This window comes from Peromyscus maniculatus, chromosome 1, assembly GCF_049852395.1.
Source record: "Peromyscus maniculatus bairdii isolate BWxNUB_F1_BW_parent chromosome 1, HU_Pman_BW_mat_3.1, whole genome shotgun sequence".
NCBI classification, from domain to species: Eukaryota; Metazoa; Chordata; class Mammalia; order Rodentia; family Cricetidae; genus Peromyscus; species Peromyscus maniculatus.
Genome location: NC_134852.1, coordinates 70,234,061 through 70,250,646, shown reverse-complemented (window position 1 = coordinate 70,250,646; position 16,586 = coordinate 70,234,061). Strand labels below are relative to the sequence as shown.

The following is a 16,586-nucleotide window of genomic DNA, read 5'->3' as shown; positions in this document are numbered from 1 at the left end:
TGAATCAGACATCACTTTGTTTTCATTAACTTCATTGTTCTTCCCAATTATGGTGACTGGTGTAGGACACTGAAAGCTATCTCTTTAAATACAAGTAGAGAACAGAGAGTGTAGAGAAGAAGCAGTAAGTAGGGAGAGAAAACAGGAACTCACACAAGTCTTTTAATGGCAAAGCTCACTCCTTGTCATATACTTCCTCCAGCAAGGCTACACTACCCAAACCTTACTAAAAAGAGCCACCACCAGGTATTTACTAAAAAGAGCCACACACCAGGTGTTCAAATACCAAAATCTCTAGGGAAATTTTCTCATTCAAACCATTATGCCTGCTCTCATGTTTGCCAAGCCATTTCCACAGTTCTCATATGCTCCAGGACAGTACCATGACCCTTGCTGCTCCATTAATCAAATTGACTGCTAAAAGTACTATTGCTGGACAAATAACATCTGGCACCAGTTTGTCTTGTTGCAGGACAGAAATATACACTGCATACTTTGGGTGAGATAAACTGAATAGGACAAACTTAATCTTTAAAAAAAGATTTTAAAGGGTCTCATTATATAGTCCTTTCTGACCAGGAACTCACTATGTAGAGCAAGCTATACTTTGAATAACAGAAAGCTTCCTCTGCTTCCACTTGGGATAAAAGCATGTGCTACCACATCCAGCCTCAAACTTAATTTTTATCATCTCTATTATTTAGCATTCATATTCTCTGTAAATTACTGCCTGGGATTTAAAATCCTCCAGAAGCTCACTAGTACAGCATATGGTGTTTTGGTCACATTTTCTCTAGGCATTCAGTGCTCAGTACTAATCTTACCACATTGGCCTATGAGTGAACCCAGACAGGTACTTTGTCTGCTTGGGACAGTCCATGATGCCCCATTGTTAGCTTTGGCACTTTAGGAACCTAGTTTCCATGCTAGTCTAAAGCCTTTAAACATAATCACAGATAACTTAATAATTTTTGTTCTTCCTCCATTGTTTTGTAATCTCTGCTATTCATAGTGACATCTATTGCCACCTTCATATGCTTAGTTCTTGAGGTAATAACTGAACTTTTTGTTTGTACTCCAACAGCTGATGCTCATGGGCTCCCCATACTGCAAAACCCAAGTGCATCCCATGGCTCCTATGAGGGACAGACTCATTTGCCATGGATTATGGAACTTGTGTGTCAAAGAGGGATGGTTAGTGTGTCACTTAGTTCCCTCATTTCCACAGCACTCTGACCATATCCATACTGCATCACCTGGCAGGCTTTAGGGAAGCCTTTCATTCTATTTTTAGATGTCTAGAATTCCTCTCCTTTAAAGCATGGTAGTAAACACCTTTAATCCCATCACTTCAAAGGCAGAGGCAGATGGATATCAGAGTTAAAGTTCAGCCTGTTCTACATAGAAAATTCCAGATCGACCAGACCTATATAGTAACTCCTGTCTTAAAAGAGCAACAACCAAAGCAGCAGAGGCAGCAGCAGCAGCAGCAGCAGGAAAAACAAATCTTCCCCTACAAAAGCAATTCTGATGCAGAATTTTCACTAATTACTTTAGTTTCCTATAATGGGCCACTATTAATGCCCCTGGTTTCATAATAAATAATACATTTTTCATATATGTATATAGACAGTTGAATCTGAGTAGAACCTTTTATCATTTCTAACTTACTTTCTCCTTCACTGATTCATTGTATCATGTACAAGGAAAGGAAAAGTATATATTCAGAAAAAAGGAAGTCTAATAAAGTCCAAAAAAGTAACAATAGTCACTACTTTGGAGAAAACCAGTTTCCTTTGCAAGTGGATGTAGATGCAGATAGATTCTTGGTGAGATGTTGGAGACACTTTCTACTTCCCATTCTAAGCACTGGGACTCCATGAGGCTTGGACCTGTGCAGTCTGGTGGATACATTAACCACAGTTCAGGTTATGCCTCTTGCTCAGGAATGGGTGGTCAACACAAAAGACAATCACTGGTATTTTTGTAGACATTTTGTCTCATACTGTTTGTTTGCACATTTTTTGTATTACCGGTCTTTCCTTGTCTATTTTGCTTATAATTTTGTATTTTTTTATTGTGTGTCTGTTTCTTGTGCCATTTTTCATTGTCTTTTTATTTTGCTTGTCTGTTTGAGAGAGAGAAGAGAGAAGAAATGGCACACTGCAGGTGAAGTGAGGAGGATCTGAGATGAATTGGGAGACAAGAATGTGTGATCAGAATATACTGTAAGAAAACAATTTTTTCATTAAAAAAAGAACAGAGCAGTGGCTGAGTTGTTAAGAATAGTGACTTCTCTTCCAGAGGACCTAGGGTCACTTTACAGCAACCACATGAAAGCTCACAACTGTCTCTAATTCAAGTCATGGCATCTCACATCACCTAAAGCCTCTAAAGCATCAGTCATGTCCCTTATGTGACAACAAACACACATTATACAACAAAATAAGCTTTAATGAAAGAGAGACCCAGAAAATGTTATCTGGAAAGAAATTCCTTTTGATCAAATGTGAAGATATTTAGTCAGGCTATCAAAATATCCTCTAGGAAGGAGACAATTGAACTCTAAGCTCATGATTATTAAATCCCAAACAAGAGATAGAGAAAAGCAAGCCCTGAATTTGAAAGAGAGGAGGTACATAGGAGATCTTGGAAGGAGGAAATGTAAAATGATGCAGTTCCATTTTAATCTCAATAAAGAAAAAAAGGGGGAATAAGTAAATACCTCACTATACTTTGGGAAACCTTTATTCACTATAACCACAGAGACACCTAGTATCCAACAAAACTGGCTTACATTGCATTAGAGTGTTGATAAGATTGAAAACAAGCTTAGTACGTTTGAAAAAGGATGGAGTCCATCAAAAACTATAGCAGGATTCATTACAATATTTATATCAAAGCAAAAACATAATGCAGAATTGCTGGAGAAGTTCAGTTCATGATTCTCTGTAAATAAACAGGAAGAGAATCCCAAGTCTGCTTTTACAGTCAGGTCTAATTTATTGAGGTGTTGAAATATGTGAATGTAGAGGGGCCCCAAAACAGCTTGACCACACAGCTGCCATGACAGGCTTAGAATCCCAGACACAGCTTCTGTGACAGGTTTTCTGGCAGGCAACAGCAACACCCAGGAAAAGCCATAACCTGACCCCACCCAGGGAAGACCTCCATCTAACTCAAAATACCTGACATCCCAAATATTCCAACCATTAGATAAGGTGGCCAAATGTCCCTGAGCCTAGCACACACCTATTTCTGTTTTACAGATACCCCTAGACAAATGTCAGCCAATCAGGGTCCTGAACCCTGGAAATGCCCTCACCCAACCTCTGCTATGATAAAAACTCTACCCTGCTTGAATTCATGGCTCTTTGCTCTCTCACAGCTGCATTGAACAGACAAAGCTCAGAGCTTGAAAATAAAGGCTCTTTACTTTTACATATGGGATTCTGTCTCCGTGGTGGCCTTATGTGGGCCGTGGAGATCTGTGCATAACAGTGAACTCTATTAAGCTGAATCATTTCACATACATGCATGGATATACAAGCATATGGACAAATAAACATTTCATGTTTGACTGCAAAACTGGTTTAACTGACATGTACGACATTTATCGTTTACTACTTGTTAGGGTTTATGTTTCCTGAATAAGCAGTTTTTCTCTTTGGTAACACTTTATCTTGTGTGTTAAAAGAAATAATCTTCTAAGCTTAAAAGCTTATAAGAGGAACTTTCAGAAAAAATATTTTATAGTCTGATAATCTTACCTACATTCACCTCTCTTCTTTCTGACCTCCAGAGGCTACCCCTTTCAGAGCTCACTTCTTAAAAAAAAAAAAAGAAAGAAAGAAAAATAGCCTCAAATGAATTGGATTTGAATTTTCAACTTTGCAATTTCACAGTAAACCAGGTGTGCAGAGTGTTAAACACAGTTTGTCTTTTTCTTTTCAGAGAACTTCAGTGTATAGGATGATAATAATGTTGTTTCCCTGAAACAATATTGTCTCCTTTTGTACCCCAATATGGTCTGGAACTCAGCACCTCAGCTTCAGCTCTGAGTAGTATTTTCATGGTCTGCATTTCCTAGGTGTGCTGCCATGCCTGCTGCTTCTGCTTACTTATAATATCATTCTACATGTTTGTTTTACAAAAAAAAAATATTTACATGATACTCAGTATGTCCAGTAAATGCTGACTTATTTAAAAAAGTAGAAATAGTTTCTTCTTCCTAATTCCACAAAGCTTTTTACAAATAGTCAATTGAGGTATTTTCCATAACTTTGTTTCTTGTCCTTAAACATGTCTGTGTAACTTTGTCATGAGTCTTCCCAAAATCTCTTTCCCTTTTCTGGTTTTTCATGACAGGGTTTTTCTGTGTAGCTTTTTACCTTTCATGGAACTCACTTTGTAGACCAGGCTGGCCTGGAACTCACAGAGATCAACCTTCCTCTGCCTCCCAAGTGCTGGGATTAAAGGCATGGACACCACCCCCTAGCAAAAAATTCACTTTTTTTAGACAGTATTTCTCTGTAATTATTACACAGACATTTTTCACAAGTATATAATTTGTTTGTATATTGAATATATCCCTCCTCCATACCTTCTATAGTCTCCTTTTTCCTTCCACCTCCAATTCTTCTTCTACACTTCTAGAAATAATATACCTTCCAGTGAGAAATCACCCTGCATATTTAAGGATTAGAAGAGGAAAGGCTCATTATTGAAATGGGGAAAAAAGCATGTTGCTGGTCGTAGCTAATGCCCAAGGAAGACCTGAACTCCAATGGAAGATTTTGTTAACCTATACATACCTTATGCTTATGCAGTTTATATATGGTGCCATCCTTAAATCTCTTTTAGGTCCTGACCCAGATTATGTTTCAAACAATTCAAACAGAAATAAGTCACTGCCTGTTTGGGAAATTGGGAAAGTGGGAGAATCACACAGTAAAGATATTGCTACAATTATTTATTTTGTTTTATTTTATTTACCTATTTTTACTTATTCTGCATATTAACCAAGTTTTCCCACACTCCTCTTCTACTATTCCCTCTCACCACCAACACCAACCCCACGATCCGTTTTCTATCCCCCTTCCCCATCCACTCCTTAGAAAATGCAAAGCCTCCCAAGGGAGTCAACAAAGCTTGTCATATCAAGGTGAGGCAGGACCAACCCCCTTCCTGTTATGTCAAGGCTAAGCAGGATATTTCACCAGAGGCAATAGGTTCCAAAAAGTCAGCTCATGTGCCAGGGACAAATCCTGTATCCACATGCTATGTGACCCACAAACAGAACAAGCTATACAACTGTCACCCACATATAGAGGACCTTGTTCAGTCCCAAGGATGCTCCCTAGCTTAGCTCTAGAGCCTGTGAGCTCCCACGAGCTTGGGTCAGTTGTCTTTGTGTGTTTCCCATGATATTGACCACCCGCCTTGCTTATAGAATCCCTCCTCTCTTCACCTGGACTCCTGGAGTCAGCCTAGTACCTCATCTTGGACATCCATATCTGCTTGCATCAGTAACTGGTTGGAGGTTCTATGATAACAATTAGGGTAGTCTCCAATCTGACCACAGGAGAAGGCCAGTTCTGGCACCCTCTTCACCACTGCCAGGAGTCCTAGCTGGGGTCATTGCTGTGGACCTCCAGGAGCCTCCCTGATACCAGGTCTTTCCCCAATCCCATACTGGCTCTTGAGTTGGGGGCCAGCCTGGTCTACAGAGTCTGATCCAGGAAAGACTCCCACAGCTACACAGAAAAACCCTGTCCCCAAAACCAAAAAAGGGAAGATTTCTCCCTAGTTACTTCCCCTCTCTGCCCCTCCCCTAACTAGACCATCATATTCCCACCTCCATCGTCTACCCTATACACCTCCCTCCCCACCATTCCATTGTGCATATATCCCATACACCACACACAATCCATTGTACATTTTCTCCACATTTTATTATACAATGTGGTTTTTGATTATTTTAAGCATGTATGTGATACGTACTGGACATACCATTCCCTTCTTATCCTCCACCATAGTCACTACCCTTCTCAAAATACCCATTTCACTCTCATGTCTTTATGTTTCATTTTCATTTGTGACCCACATGGTGCATCCTGTAACACTCATGTACATCATGTTGTCTTTAATGATTGCTTTGCTGAAGGACATTATATTGATTCTAGAAATTAGTCATTATGAATAGTCGTACAAGAAACTGCAATGTGAAAGTTTCATTGTAACAGATTGACCTGGGGTTTTTTGAGTAAAAATGCAGCAGTAGTGTAGCTGGGTCACATATTAGAGTGTTTTTAGATTTGGGGGAACCATGATGCAGATTTCAATAATGGCTGGACTAATTTACATTTCCATTAAAAATGTTTAAGTCTCTACCTTACAACTGCATCAGCATTTGCTATTACTTGTTTTCTTAAAGATTTCCATTCTGACAAGGGTGAGATGGAATCTCAATGATGTTTTAATTTTAATTTACCTCGAGGGCTATTTTGATTGAACATTTTTCTCATGCATATAGACTATTCTTTGTCTTTTAAGAAAGGTGTGTTTATTAAATTAACTCATTTGTTGATTTGGTTCATTGAATTCTTGACATTTAGGATTTTTAAAATCTTTACATATGCTTTTCCTCCGGTGCACCACCGATGGATGACCTAGGGCACCACCAATGATCCTGTCCTCATGGGTATTGTAAGAACAAGCTGACCCCAAAGTCTCCTTTCTGCTAAGGTGTCCCAGTCGCCAAAATCTGCATCACTGCCTTAGAACTGAAGAAGGCAAAAGTTGATGAATTCCCACTTTGATGCCACATGGTGTCAGAGGATAATGAGCAAATCTTTTTTGAAACTCTGGGGGCTGCCCGTATTTGTGCCAATAAACACATGGGAAAGAGTGGTGGCAAGGATGGCTTTCATATTCGAGTGAGACTCCACCCTTTCCATGTCATCCAAATCAACATTGTCCTGTGCTGGGACTGACAAGCTCCAGACAGGTATGCATGGTCCCTTGGGAAGCTTCAGGGCACAGTGGCCAGGGTTTACCTTGGCCAGGTCATCATGTCCATCTGCAGCAAGCTGCAGAATAAGAAAAATGTGATTGAGGTTCTTTGTAGACCCAAATTCTAGTTCCCTGGCCACCAGCAGATCCACACCTTAAACAATGGGTCTTCACCATGTTTAAAGCAGATGGATTTGAAGACAAGGTTGCTGAGAAGTGGCTCATTCCTGATGGCTGTGGGGTCAAATACATACCCAGTAATGGTCCCTTGAACAAATGGTGAGCCCTGCATTCCTGAGGGCTTCCACAGAGAAGCAAAAAACTCAGTAAGAAAAAAGGATCCCCAAAGCAGGTAACACAGTCAGAGCTTGCTTCCTATGTTAGGAGTCCCCCCAAAAGACCAAGCTTTACAAATGTAGCAATGTGCATGTCAGTCCCATGCAAGTTCTCTGATTGTTGGTTCAGTCTTTCTGAATCGCTATGAGCCCAGGTTAGTTGATTCTGTGGTTTTTCGTTTGGGGTTCTTGGCCCTTCTACCCCCTATAATCCTTCCAACCCCTCTTCCCCACAGTTCCCCAAGGTCTGCCTAATGTTCAGCTGTGGTCATCTGCATCTGTTTCCATCAACTGCTGAGTGAAGTCCTTCTGGTGACAATCTATGAGTATTTCATAATATCATTAGGAATCACTTCAAAATTTTTTTTCTCTTTGACAGTCATGTCGGTTATCACAAACTGGGGGAAGCAGTTCCCCCAAACAGCCCCAGGTTTGTGAATAGAAAACCTCAGAGTAGCTAGGGATTAGGAAAAAATTCTCATGTATCTGAGGGCTAGACTTTTTCTATCTGAGGTTATATAAAATAAATTTCTATCTGACTGGTAAAATAAGGAAACACACATGCTTTCTGATAATAACTTTCTATTTAACTTTAGAATGGTTTCTGACTCTTTCTGTCTCCACACAGCTACTTATCTCACCACTACTGCATACAGCTACATATGTTTACATACATACATTTTTCACATGACTACACATCTTTCTTTTACATATATTTCTTTCTTTTTGTTTTTTTTTTTCCTGAGGGACAGGGTTTTTTTGTGTAGCTTTGCGCCTTTCCTGGATCTCGCTCTGTAGACCAGGCTGGCCTCGAACTCACAAAGATCTGGCTGCCTCAGCCTCCCGAGTGCTGGGATTAAAGGTGTGCACCACCACCGCCCAGATCATATATTTCTCTTCTACAACTCTCTTCCATACAGCTTCATATTCCTTGCCTCCACATAGTTACAAATCTCCACACAGCCACAGCTAAACATCTCATTTACATAGCTCTGTCACCATACAGCATTTCACACAGTTCCTAGGCACAGCTTTTCTGTGTAGCAGCAGCTCTTTCACACAGCTTTCTCTCTCACCCTCACTAAACACCTTCTTTTACATTACTCACTCACTCTTTACTCACACTCTTTCACCTACTCACTCCTTCACACTTTCCTCATTATGATTCTTCATCTCTTACTCACACACACACACATACACTTCACTGACATTCTCCAGCAACTCTCTCATAGCTCTCCACAGCCCTCTCTTTCCACACCTCCACTGCAGCTTCAAGCCAAACTCTGGAAAATCATAAGTTACCTTTTCAGGGCCTTACCTATTTTCAAAACACAAGGTAAGTCATGTAGTTTCTCTCTGGCTAGTAATGTCCCATTGACTTATGCACGTAGCTTTAAGTTGCTGAGAGATCCCAGATAGTAAACAATTGGCTGAACCTTGAGCATAGTCAGAGTACGTGCAAAAAGAGAGCTACTGCAAAGAGCCAGATCTCAATGTAAACAGCCTGGCCTTGATGTAGCAGTATACAACAGCTGGGAATTAGTCTCTGTGTGTTTTCTACAGGGGCCATTTTTAGTCTATTTTGAGTTTGTTCAGAAGTCCAACATTAGCTGTCTTTGAAACTGAGACTATTGTACTTTCCTGTGTCAGTAAAGAAGAGTATTCTGGTATTATTCCTATATATCAGAATAATACAACTTAAACAGAAATCAACTTCCTGACCATCCACAACTATAAGTGTAGACAAAGATGAAGTATTTTCTCCAGATAAACACGCAAGCAGTGGGAAAACACTCATAGCAGTTCTTAGCATAGAAGTATAGTAGCACAAGAGAAAAATTACAGACAGAAAACAACTGGTTTCCATAGCCAGTGACCCGATGGCCTTGCTAGGTAGGACTCCCCATCAGGTAGTTCTGGCGGCTCAACCTTTTAATCACTAGTTGTCACTGCTGTACATTCTCGCATCCCCCACAGGCCTCCACCCCAGCAACTGGGTAGACCCAGGATCTATCATGGTCTCTTGGTATTTATGGCAATACCATATTGTTTTTATCATTTTAGCTGTATAGTGTAACATGAAATATGGGATGGTGGATACTTCTTGCTCTTTATTTTTCAGGATTTTTTATTTTTGCTACAGTAAGTCTTTTGTATTTCCACATTAATTTTCAATTTCTATTTTCCAATGTATGTGAAGGTTTTTGCTGGGATTTTGATTGGGTTACATTGAATCTCTTAGTTGATTTTAGTTGTATGATCATTTTCATAATAATAATCCTGGCAATCTATAAACATGGAAGGCATATAAGGCTCTGGTTTGGTTTTTTCCCATTTCTCAAAGTTTCACTGTAGCCTTTAGAAATGTGTATAACATATGACATATATATATATGTATATATGTATATACATATATATATATAAAATGAATGATATTTTTATGAGTTCTTTCTCAGCATGGTTGTTGTAGGAAACCTACTGATTTTAGTGTGTTAATTTTTCATCCTGCAACTTTGCTGAATGGTGGTGTATTTAGAAACTTCTGTGTATATAATTAATTATATCATATTCAAACAATGATACTTTGCCTTTTTCCTTTCCTATTTCTATTGCCTTTGTCTCCTTCACTTCTCTTATTGCCCTAGCTAAGACATATGATTATACTGAGTAGGAAGAAGAAGAATGAATATCCTTGTCTTTTAATGTTTTGAACAAAAATGCTTTTGAGTTTCTTTTCATTAAGCATGATGCTAGCTCTAGGATTATTTTATATTGTCTTTATTATGTTTCAACATATCCTGTTTATCCTTACCAGAAGCCATTTTTTTCTACAGAAAATTGACTCTTGCTCTTGCATCAGTCAATGGCAATCACTCCTCAGCTATGGTTACAGCCTTGAGAACCCCTTCTCCATGCTTGGATACATGCTTCCTCTTGTGCTTAAGGAGTATGTATGTAACCACAACTGTTACATCATGTGTGAAATAGCCTTATCGTGTATAGAGGACAGCATTTCACAGCATTCCTCATCATCCCCAGCTCTTATTTTCTTTATATACCCTTTTCAGGATATTTCTTGATTCCTGACAAGGATTATTATATACAATCCCTCTATAGCTGAGTTATTACAGTTTCCATTCTCAGTGCTTTTAGTAGTTATTCAAATAAGAATTAATCAATACCAACTGCAATAAGGATCATATCTAACCAAAGATGAGACCAGCACACATCTCTGGATGTAAACATATATATATTTAGAATGTAGCATTGCAATATGACTATTTTTGAAAACATCAATGGATTTTCCTCTAAGACTTCCCTAGCCTTTTTTTGTTTTTGTTTTCATTTTTGGTTTTTTAACATATTTACAGAACCATGCCTATATTTCCTCTTGTGGATCTGGCCTCAATTCCAATCAGTAAAATGGATAGTTACTCCCATAAACAGAATTGCCACTATTGCACCAGTGGGTACTTCTTGCCTAGAATGTCCTTACTGTAGCATGTACGCTCCAGTACTAGGTTAAAAAATTACTGTCTTTTCTCCCCTAGGCAAGCACCCTGCACAACACTTTCTAATACTATGGATCCTAGCCAGCATGAAGAGATTTCTGGTTAGTTCAAGGTCAATTTCTCTGTATCCTGCAAACAAATTATTCTGTGTCTTGAACAATAGGGTCTTACCATCAAGTTCTAATGGGTAACCAAGAATAATGGTAATTGCCTCTATAGCTGTATATGATTCGTTGACTTCTCTGACCAATAACTCATAGAATATTAACCCTTGTCTGGTACTGAGATCTTCCCTTATTAAACTGTGTCTTGAAGGAATAGCATTGTTCACTATTGTCACATATCTTCAACTTTCTGTTTTTGATGGTTTCCTTTACTGCCTATGCTTGAATAATTTACAACTTGCTCTATGGACCAGGCTGGCATTGAACTCAGATTTTACTTGCTTCTGTCTCTGTGTGATGGGATTAAAGAACACCACATCTAGACCTAACCTTTAATTCTTTTTCACTGGTTGGAAACTTAGCTGGGCAGGGTCTTGCCCAGAGTTCACCACTCCCTTTGTTCTATTAGGCATCATGCTGCTTTTGTTGTTGTCACTGTTTTCTTTTTGAGACAGGGTTTCTCTGTGTAGCTTTTGGAACCTGTCCTAGAACTTGCTCTGTAGACCAGACTGGTCTCTAACTCACAGAAATCCACCTGCCTCTGCCTCCTGAGTACTGAGATTAAAGTTGTGTGCCATCAACACCATGGCCATGTTTTTCTTTGAACCATTTCCTGGTACTCCTTTTCTCCACAAACTGTAAAGTTTGTATTTTTTTTCTTACTCAGCTTGCTTCTTTTCATTATAGATCTGTAAATACAAGCCAAGAATAACTAAGTAACAAAATACACATCCATATAAAATTTTAACATGTAAGGTCCAGTAATAAATAAGAAAATCAATATCATTTCTTTCCAAGCAAGCAGCTGCACAATACTTCCTAGCACTATGAAACAAAGGCAGCATTTAGAGTTTATAAATATATATTATTCTTAGTTTAAACCTCAATTATTATTATTCCTGTTTAAACCTCACTTATTATAGTTTGAACTTAATTGCAAGTTTACAAGTTCCCAATTACCTTCTTCATGAACAATTAATTACTGGTAACCCTTCCCTCAGTACCTTATTTCTCCATCCCCAACATTATACTACTTCCTTGAATTATTCTGCCTTCATGATTCCTTTCTCTATGTTCATTTCACAAGCATTTTATGACCACTTCTCTCTAAATGCCCCAATGTCTGCAGTGACTAATTTCTAGTTTCCTATTTTCCTCATAGTAAGCACAAATACCATTAATGTCTCTAGCTAGGACTATCATGCAAGAGAAATCATACAATATTTGCTTTTTATTGAGGGCTGGAAGGAGAGTAACCTCACAAGGAGATTTTTTGTTCTGTTTCCATGCATTATCCTGTTAATTTCATGATTTTATTTTCTTTGTAGCTGATATATTCTCTTGAGTAAAGATACCTGTCTTAGGGTATCTATTGCTGTTAAGAGACACAATGGGCCGGCCGGTGGTGGCACACGCCTTTAATCCCAGCACTCCTCGGGAGGCAGAGCCAGGTGGATCTCTGTGAGTTCGAGACCAGCCTGGGCTACCAAGTGAGTTCCAGGAAAGGCGCAAAGCTACACAGAGAAACCCTGTCTCGAAAAAACAAAAAAAAAAAGAGAGAGAGAGAGAGAGAGAGACAGACAGACAATGACCAGGGCAACTCATATAAAGGAAACCATTTAATTCAGACTGGCTTACAGGTCAGAGATTTAGTCCATTATCATGGTAGGAAGCATGGCAATACACATGCAGGTAGGTTCTGGAGAGGTAGCTGAGAGTTCTACATCCAGATCAGCAGGCCCCAGGAAGTAAAAGTGAAGCTGGTCCTCACTTGAGCATCTGAAACCTCAAACCCCACCCATAGGGACACACTTCTTCCAATAAGCAAAAGGCCTTACCTACTCCAAGGACACACCTCCTAATAGTGCCACTCCCTATGAGCCTATGTGGGCCATTTCCATTCAAAACACCACATTACACTCCCTGGTCCCCATAGGCTTTGTAACCATATCATAATTTAAACCTGCATCACAGAAATCCCCATAGTGAGCCAGGTAGTGGTAATGCCCAGCTTTAACCCAGCACTTGGGAGGCAGAGGCAGATGAATCTCAAAGTTTGTGGCCATCCTGGGCTACAGATAGAGTTCCAGGATAGCCAGAGCTATACAGAGAAATCCTGTCTCAAAAAGCAAACAAACAAACAAACAAAAAAGTCCCCATAGTCTATCAAAGTCTCAACAATGTCTAAAAGCTCAGTTTCTTTTGAGACTTGTTGCACTCTCCTAACTGTAAGTTACTCTAAAATCAAAATTTTAAGGCAGATTGCATACTTCCCCCACACAATGCCACAGGATATACATTACTGTTTCAAAAGGGAGAATTGTGAGGAAATACTAGACCAAAACAAGACTGAAAATCAGCCAGGAAAACTCTAAACTCCACATCTCCATGTCTGAGTGAAGTTTAATGTGTTCTGGATCTGGAACATAGCCCCCTAATTCAATTACATCTTCACCATATTGCTGTTTTTGACGGATTCCTTCACTACCTAATCTCAGCTGTATTGGAAACTGCTCTATAGACCAGGCTGGCATTGAACTCAGAGATCCACTTGCTTCTGTCTCTTAGTGCTGGGATTCAAGATGTGTGCCACCATGTCTGGACCTAACCTCTTAGCTCATTTTCACTCCTTGGAAGCTTAGCTGAGGGGAGCAGGTCTTGCCCTGAGGTCACTACTCCCTTTATTCTATTTAGCACCAGGTTTTTCTTTAAAGGAATTCCTGGTGCTGCTTTTCTCTTCAAACTTATATTTTGTATATTTTCTTATGCAGCTTTCTTCCTTTCATTATAGATCTTCATAACACTGGTCAATAATAACTACGTAGCATAATCAATGCTAGGTAGTTTTGAAATGTCCTCTGCCAAAGCTGCTCATCCAAAACTCTTCAGTTTAATCTTAGGCAGATGTTTTTAATAAGGTCAGAAAGTATGTACATTCTTCACCAAAATACAACAAGAATGGTCTCTAGAACATGTATTAATAGTCTACTCTGAGACATCTTGATCGGGGCCCTCACAGTTGGAAACACCCTCAGTACTATGGTCTTTCATGCTCCTATAAATATGGCCCATTAAGCTATGCTTAAAGCATTTAACTACTTTCCTAACTCAAAGAACCAAAGTACACATTCCTCCACGGAAAAAGAAAAATCATGGTCAGGCCTATTACAGCAGTACCCCCCAGTCTCTGGTACCAACTTCTGTCTTAGTTAGGGTTTTATTTCTGTGAATACATGCCATGACTCTAGCAAATCTTATACAGGAAAACATTTAATTGGGGCTGAGGGTTAGTCATTTATCATCATGGTGGGAAGCATGGCAACACACAGGCAGACATAGTGCTGGAATGGGAGCTGAGAGTTCAATATCTGGATCAGCAGGCAGCAGGAAGTGAAAGGGCCACTGGGCTTGGCTTGAGCCTCTGAACCCTCAAAGCCCACCCCCAGAGACATGCCGTTTTCATCAAGGCCACACCTACTCTAACAATGCCACACCTCCTAAGAATGGAACTCCCTATGAGCCTATGAGTGTCATTTTCGTTCATACCACCACAACACCATAAACACTTCTTTTTCAGAAGCATAAAATTTATTTGTAACAAAGACTTTGTGTATAGTGTTAAATATCTACAACTTCTTGTGTATTCACATATGCATTTCACCTTATTAAACAAACATTTATAATCATTATTTTATACAGATATAGATATGTAAATACAACATTGAGTTCAGTGGTCCTTCAGCATTTTTCACTATTGGAAACATTCCACTAAATGTTATTTTTTTGTTTTTATTTTTTTTAATATAAAAAGTTTATAATTCCAAAGTCCAGAGTTATTTGAAAGATATACACATTTTTTAAATAAACACATCAAAATAAGTATAGTGTTAATTATTAGTGTGCATATGCATGCTCTGTGCATTTGTAGGCCCCGAGTACCCATGTGAAGTCATAGGACAATATTCAGTTTTTTCTCTCTTTCTACTATTCTCAAGGTTGCACAGTAGCCCTATTTAGCCATCTTTATGAGAAGAGAGCGAGAGGGAGAGAAAGAGAGAGATAGAAACAGAGAGACATAGATCAAGTAAAACATCTTATTTTTTATATAAATTATGCATATTTGTTGAGCACACTGTGATGTAGTATATTTGCCTAATGGATTGCTATCTTAGCAGTGTTGTTAACATAATATCTTCTGAAATAGTCATCTCTTTGTTTTGATTAACTTCAGTGTTCACCTAATTAAGGTGCCTGGTGTAGGAAGCTGAAAGCTATCTCTTTAAATACAAGTAGAGAACAGAGAGTGTAGAGGACAAACAGTAAGCAGGGAGAGAAAACTGGAAGCCATACAAGTGTTTTAATGGCAAAGCTCACTCTTTGTCATATACTTCCTCCAGCAAGGCTACACTACCGAAACCTCACTAAAAAGAGCCACCACCTGGGATTCAGGTGTTCAAATACCAGAATCTCTAGGGAAATTTTCTCATTCAAACCATTATGCCTGCTTTCATGTTTGCCAAGCCATTTCCACAGTTCTCATATGCTCCAGGACAGTACTATGGCCCTTGCTGCTCCATTAAAAAAATTGACTGCTAAAAGTCCTAGGGCTGGACAAACAACATCTGGCCCTAGTTTGTCTTGTTGCAAGACAGAAATATACACTGCATACTTTGGATGAGATAAACTGAATAGGACAAACTTAATCTTTAAAAAAAGATTGGGATTGCCCAATGATGGACAAATGGCCGAGATCTACATAAACAACCTGGACATGAGTGGGAGCAATGAAGGCGAGGGTCGAGGGAAAGAGAATGGGAGATCTCAGCTGGATCAAGTACAGAGAGGGAGAACAAAGGAGACCATGGTAAATGAAGACCACACGAGAAAAGGAAAAAACAAAGTGCTAAGAGGCCCACAGAAATCCACAAAGATACCCCCACAAAAGACTGCTGGCAATGGCCGAGAGACAGCCGGGACTGACCTACTCTGGTGATGGGATGGCCAAACACCCTAATAGTTGTGCCAGAAACCCCAAGCAAGGACTGAGGAATCTGGATGCAGAGATCCATGGCTAGGCCCCAGGTGGAGCACCGGGAGTCTAATTAGCGAGAAAGAGGAAAGTTTATATGAGTGAGAAAGAGGAAGGTTTATATGAGCGAGAATGGTTGAAACCAAGGTTGGATAAAGCACAGGGACAAATAGCCAAATGAATGGAAACACATGAACTATGAACCAAAGGCTGAGGGGCCCCCAACTGGATCAAGCCCTCTGAATAGGTGAGACAGTTGATTGGCTTGATCTGTTTGGGAGGCATCTAGGCAGTGCTACCAGGTCCTGGGCTCATTGCATGAGTTAGCTGTTTGAAACCGGGATTTATGCAGGGACACTTGGCTCAATCTGGGAGGAGGGGACTGGACCTGCCTGGATTGAGTCTCTCAGGTCTATCTCAGTCCTCAGGGGAGGCCTTGCTCTGGAGGACGTGGGAATGGGTGGTGGGCTGGGGGGAAGGAGATGGGGGCAGGAAGAGGGAGAACAAGGGAATCTGTGGCTGTTATGTAGAA

At 39.7% G+C, this 16,586-nt stretch overlaps 1 long non-coding RNA gene and 1 pseudogene across 5 annotated transcripts in view; both read left to right on the top strand.

The window, feature by feature from the left end:
* The window catches only part of LOC107399731 (uncharacterized), a 186,050-nt gene that overhangs the window by 117,027 nt on the left and 52,437 nt on the right, over positions 1-16,586 (top strand). The gene's annotated exons all lie outside the window — the stretch shown is intronic.
* Positions 1,880-7,312, top strand: LOC102910951 (large ribosomal subunit protein uL16-like; annotated as a pseudogene).